Below are 6,918 nucleotides of genomic sequence, written 5' to 3'. Positions count from 1 at the left end.
TAGTGTCCAGGGATGTGCAGGTTAGGGTGGGCCAACCATGGGAAATGCAGGGATTGGGTGGGTCTTCAGAGGGTAGGTGTGGATTTGATGGGCTGAATGCGCTGTTCCCACACTGCAGGTGGGGGGGGGGGAGCGAAAATACACTCGCTGCATTTTTATGTGTGAGCCTGGGACCTTTTATAATAACCTGCCTGCAGTTTGTTCACCGTGCTCTCAAGGATTTACATACATTCACCATCAGGTCTCTGTGCTTGCGCTATCTTTCGGAGCGTTAACGTTTATTATCCACTTCCTAAGTATTACTGGCATTTCGAAATGCTTCCTCGTTAGAATTAGATTGCCATGCACTGTCATGGCTCTGTGTAGTTGCATGAGAATACAGGATATAATTTATAAAGGGACAAGCAAAGACGTCTTGTTTTGCAGTGGTAGCGCCCCTATCTCCAGTCTCACCCGCTCCAGAGGTGTTTTTTGTTTAGATTTTATTCACTCATGGGATGTGGGCAGTTAAGAGCCAACCACATGGGCTGTTGGTCTGGAGTCACATGTAGGCCCAGACCAGGTAAGGATGGCAGTTTCCTTCCCTAAAGGAATCATAGGTTTTTCCCGACAATCGACAATAGATTCACGGTCATCGTTAGACTCTTAATTCCAGATATTTTATTGAATTAAAATTCTACCATCAGCCCTGGTGGGATTCGAACCCAGGTCCCCAGAACATCAATCACCTCTGTCTTGGGATTAACAGTCCAGCGATAGTACCATGAGATTGTCATGGACATCTGAATGGGTTGGTTGAAAGATATCTGCGAAAGGACCGGCTTTATTTCTGCACAAATTGATAGCGCCCCGGCGCAAGATAAAGGGACAGGACCCGGCCATTTGGCCCCTCGAGCCCTGCTGCACCATCCCCCCAGGATCATGGCTGATCAAACCACCACACCTAATGTAGACTAGGACTGTAGTCCAAACTTGCCAATGTTGAAATCAGAGTCGGTCATTGTGATCACTGGCATAGCCCAGTTACATACAACATAGAACTGTACAGCACAGTACAGGCCCTTCGGCCCTCAATGTTGTGCCGAACTTTTACCCGAAACCTAAGGTCTATCTAACCTCCACCCCTACCTTATACTATCATCCATATGCCTATCTAATAGCCGCTTAAATGCCCCTAATGAGGCCGACTCCACTACCCTCTCTGGCAATGGACTGCAATCTGTCTGAAAACCATCTTTAATGGATATTAAATTCCGGCTGCCCAGGGTGTGGAGGGGAGGGAGTTGGGAGTTGGGGGGTTGGGGGGGGTCACCTCCGTCCCAACTGCCTGCCCCTCTTCCGCAGTTACACGGGATGTCACGGAGTCACACAGCCCAGAAACAGACCCTTCGGTCCATCCAGTCCGTGCCTAGCCCCACCTGCCTGCTCCTGGCCCATATCCCTCCAAACCTTTCCCTAGTCATGTACTTATCCAAACGTCTTTTGAACGTTGTAACTGTACCCACATCCACCACTTCCTCTGGCAGTTCATTCCACACGCGAACCACCCTCTGTGTAAAAAAAAATTGCCCCCCAATGTCCTTTTTAAATCTTTCTCCTCTCACCTTAAAAATATGCTCCCAGCCCTAGCCTTGAATTAGGGAAAGCCTATTTCTTCATGGCCCTAGGGAGAAGACACCTGCTCTTATCTGTGCCCCTCCTGATTTTATAAACCTCTATAATGTCGCCTCTAAGCCTCCTGCGCTCCAGGGAAAAATGTCCCAGCCTATCCAGCCTCTCCTCATAAACCCTCCATTCCCAGCAACGTGCTTGAAGAAGGGAGCGTGCAGCGCCCATGCCTTTAGGGAGATGTGGGCATCGCAGGGGAATACAGTGTTTACTTCCCCATCCAACCCCAGTTTGATTTAAACCCCTTCCCTCTCTCGCTGCCTCGCCCTCACGTTCGCATTGCCTTTTACACGCAGATGTTGAATTTGCTCCATCAGTATTTTACTGGGGGCTGTTAGCCGCTGAAAATCTACAGCTGATATAAAATAAATCACTGTGCTTTTGATGTTGGGCAAGTCACTCAGTTGTGTGTGTGTGTGTGTGTGTGTGTGTGTGTGTGTGTGTGTGTCTGGGTAGTATTAACGCAACAAACTGAGAAACTGCAGAAAAGCCAACTGTCCCATCCCCTCGCTGTGACTGAGTTTGGAGTTGAACTGTGTGTTAACTTAAAAGTTATGCAGCCACGCTTAAAACAGTGCACAGATAGGGCTCCCTACATTCCTGATTCACTCACACCCAGGCACACACACACACAGACACACACACACAGACACAGACACATACACACACACAGACACACACATACTGCACACACACACACATACACAGACACACACACTGCACACACAGACACACACAGACACACACACACAGACACACACAGACACACAAACACAGACACACACACACCCAGACATACACATACACACACAGACACACACACACACCCAGACATGCACACACTCACACACACACACACACACTACACACACACACACACAGACACAGACACATACAGACACACACACACCCAGACGCACACACACGCACACACACACACTCACACACACAGGACAATTCGGGAGGACAGTGCAATGCAGTTAAACAGCATTAACGTGCTCTCAAAGCGGAGACTGAGAGACTCCCGGACGTGATCTGGAGATTACACTTACTTCAGTAACTGTGAAATAACTCTTCGCAAGTGGGCTGAATCAGAGGAGTGAGCTGTTAATCTGTGTGCCCTGTGTCCTGGGGCTGTTCCCTGTCTCTCTCTGCGTGTGCGCGTCTCTCAGCGCCACCTCTCCCTGCGGTTATAACTCACTCTTTTCCTGCCCGAGTTAGTGAGTCATTCTGTCCTGATACGAGTGTGCGAGGGAGGGGCAGATCACAGGAAGCCAATGGCTTGCCTTCTGTTTGAAGGTTCAAGAGAAATGGACAATTTTAACAACATCTCCCCAACCCCGCTGCAATTCATCTCAAGGCGAATCAGATGCTGCCACATCCTGAAGATTAAGGGGGGGGGGGGGGAAATGTGGGCGGGTTGAGCCCCGAGGAACAAAATCAGATCGGAAGGTCAATCTCAAAAATGGGCAGAGTGGCCTCCCTGCTGTGAGGTGGGGGGCCTGAAGTTCAACAAAAGAAGGATCCAGAAAGTGATGTCGGTGGAAACCCGCCCCGCCTCCCCCACCCCTCCCCGGCTAAAGACCCACCCCTGGGTGACCAGCGTGCATTTGTATAGCGCCCCGAAGCCCTCGGTCTCTCTGCTGTACAGCGCCACCCAAGGCCCCACCATTAATTGAGCAAGTCCTGCCCTTGTCTGTTCTGCCAAAGTGCAATAGTTTGCCAGTGGGTGAAGCCTGATGCCTTGCCTGCTTGGTCCAGTCTGGCCTCCGCGTGACTCCACACCCACTGGGCTGGCACGCCCGCCCTCTGGGCTGAGGGGCAGCAAGGGACGGGTTCAACTCGCACAGCGCTTGGGGGCTACGGAGGAGACGGTCCCTCGGTAGGGTGCGAAGGGGCAGAACGGCTGCCACAAGAAGGATGGGGTAAATGGCGGCTACTTCCCTCGGAGTCATAGAGTCATAGAGATGTACGGAGTGGAAACAGGCCCTTCGGCCCAACCCGTCCGTGCCGACCCTGGCATCCTAAATTATTCTGGTCCCATTTGCCAGCATTTGGCCCGTATCCCTCTAAACCCTTCCTATTCATATTTTACTGAATGTTAATCCTGGCATTGACCCACGCCCCACCTCACCACTGACATCCGTTTCAATCCCATGGACTCCCAAAACTACCTCGAATGCACCTCCTCTCACCCACCCTCCTGCAAAAATTCCATTCCAGTTCCTCCGCCTCCACCCCATCTGCTCCCAGGGTGAGGCGTTCCACTCCAGATATCTTCCCACTTTCGGGACCGTCGTTTCCCCTCCTCTGTTATGAGGAAGCCCCTCAAACGCATCTCCCCCAATTTCCCACGTGCTTCTGCCCTCAAACCCTCTCCCCCTGACAACAATAAGGACAGAGGCGCCTTTGTCCTCAGCTACCGCCCCACCAAACTCCGTATACAACGCACCATCGTCCAACGTTTCCGCCACCTACCATCTGACCCCACCGCCATAAAGATATTTCCCTCCCCACCCCTATCCGCTTTCCGCAGGGACCGTTCAGTCCGCGTCAGCTCCGCACTCCCCACCAACCCCTCCACCACCCCCGGTACCTTTCCCTGCAACCGCAGGAGATGCTACACCTGCCCCTGCATCTCCCCTCACACCTCCATCCAAGGCCCCAAAACAATCCTTCCAAATCCAGCAGAGATTCACTTGCACCTCATCTAACCTCATCTACTGTATCTGTTGCTCCCGATGTGGTCTCCTCAGACTGGTTCGCAGAGCACCTACGCTCTGCACACACCGACAAATCTGACTTTCCAGTTGCCATCCACTTTCACTCCTCCTCCCGCTGTCCCATGGCGACATGTCCATCCTTGGTCTCCTCCACTGCACAGTAAATCGGAGGGACAACGCCTCATATTTCACCCCTTGGGAGCTTACAGCCCAATGGCCTCGATATTGACTTCACCAGCTTCAAAATCCCTCCACCCCCCCAACCTTAACCCATGTCCAGCCCTTCCCACCCCACCTTGACTCCCTGACCACACCTGCCCTGTCCCATTTTCCCACTCTCCTATCTTCCACCCTTCCCATGGACGAGCCCCCTGATCTGCATCCAACTATCACCATCTCTCCTGCCCTTCCTCCAACCCCACACAACCCTCCTCCCTCTATTTATTTCTGGGGTCCCCTTCCCCCTCAGTCCTGATGGAGGGTTTCGGCTCGAAACGTTGACTTTCCCTGCTCCTCTGATGCCATCTGACCTGCTGTGCCTTCCCAGCCTCACAGCTACAGACTCTGGGCTTCCAGCATCTACTGTACTTCCAGTCTGCAGGCTCTGTATCAGGCTTCCCTTGGTGAGGCACGGTAGGACATTTTCCTTCCTTAACGCTCGATAGAAGCACCAGATCCTTCTGAAGTGGCTGTGAATTTCTGCCTGCTGCTCCTGGTCCAAATTCCCTTTCGAGGGCAGGAGGGTTTCCGCTGGAGTTCCGGAATTTTGCTCCGGTCGGAGCCACGGGGATCAGCTCGAGATGGGCGCAGGCGCGGCGGGGGCACCTTGTTTAGCCCTGAGATGCACGGAGGACGTCGGCCGAGGGGGAAGATCAGAGGTGGCAGGCAAACGCGGGGTCATCTGAATTAGGAGCAGGAGACCCTTCTGCCCATCCGACCTCCAGAGAAGATCATGAGAGGTGATTGCGTCGAAACGTGTTGGATGCTCCCTCCATCCTGCTCTGCCATTCAATAGGATCGCGGCTGATCGCACATTCCTCGCGTCCACTTTCCTGCCCTTTCCCCGACTGAGCCAGAATCTATCCCAGCCTTCCATATACACAGGGACTCTGCCCCCCCACAGCTCCCTGCAGCAAGGAGTTCCAAAGACTCTTAGAGAAGGAATTCCTCCCCACCTCAGTCTGAAATTGGTGCCTCTTTATTCTGAGCCTATGCCCCCTGGTCCCAGACCCTCCCATGAGGGGAAACACCCTCTCAGCATTTACCCTGTCAAGGCCCTTAAGAATCCCACATGTCTCAGTGAGATCACCTCTCATTCTTCTAAAGTTTGGTGAGTAGAGTCCCAAACTGTTTAAACTTTGCTCATTAGAGAATCCCTCCCATTCCAGGGATCATCCTGGTGAACCTTCTCTGAACTGCCTCCAACGAAATAATATCTTTCCTTAAATAAGGGGAACCAAAGCTGCTCACTGTGCTCCAGATGTGGCCTCACCAGCACCTTGTACTGTTACAGTAAAACTTCCCCACTCTTATACTCCAACTCCCCTGAAATAAGGACCAACATTCCCTTACCCTTCCTGATTCCCTGCTGCGCCCCCCCCCGGGTGTGAGCTTTCTGTGTTTTGTGCACAAAATCCCGCTCAAGTCCTGTCATGTTTCAGCTTTCTGCAGTTTCTCTCCATTTGAATAAAACTCTGTCCTTTTGGAGGTTCCAGAACGAGGGAGCAGAGTCTGAGAATGAGGGCCAGAGCATTCAGGAGAGACGTTAGGGAGCACTTTGACACGCAAAGGGTTGGGAGAGGTTTGGAAATCTCTTCCACACACACACACAAGTGGAAGCTGGATCAGTTGTTCAGTGTAAATCTGAGAGAGATAGGTTTTATTGTTGAGCGAAGGTAATCAAGGGATGAGGGCCGGAGGCAGGTTTGTGGAGTAAGGCCACAGATCTGCTATGAATCCCACTGTAGGACAGAACAGGCCCGAGGGGCTGAATGGCCTACTGATGTCTCTATGTTGTGGGAGTCACCATTACGAATGATGAAGAGGAATTCTGAGGAACAGACCAACAATCGTTTCTTAAGTACAATCAGAGAGGGGACAATAACAAGCTGGTGTGTGAAAGTCACTAGGCTTTGTGTTTTTATACAGATTACAACAAGTCATTTGCAGTTCCCACACTTCAGTCTCTGTGCACCTTATGTCATTACTGTTTCCTCAAAAGGTACTGTCTGTTCTTGGCCTGACGTCGCTAGCCGGGAGGAATCTACACTGTCAGCTGGGACAGTTCTAATGTCACCCTCCGCACTCATGTCTCTGTGTGAATCTTGCCGATACCCTGACTGTCTAGTTGTAACTTTAACCCTCAACTAAACTAACGTTGTTCGACCTTCACACTCCCCACCCTCTCCCATTCCCTGCCCTCTTGCTCGGCGCCAACCCTCCGACAGAGCAGTGCGCCCTTGGCGCTGAGATAGGGAGGAGGTGTAGGGGCTGGAGGAGGTTACAGAGATAGGGAGGGGGTGTAGGG

Source organism: Rhincodon typus, chromosome 48 (assembly GCF_021869965.1).
Source record: "Rhincodon typus isolate 14 chromosome 48, sRhiTyp1.1, whole genome shotgun sequence".
Lineage (NCBI taxonomy): Eukaryota > Metazoa > Chordata > Chondrichthyes > Orectolobiformes > Rhincodontidae > Rhincodon > Rhincodon typus.
The sequence above is the reverse complement of the archived record's forward strand: the minus strand, read 5'-3'. Positions refer to the sequence as shown.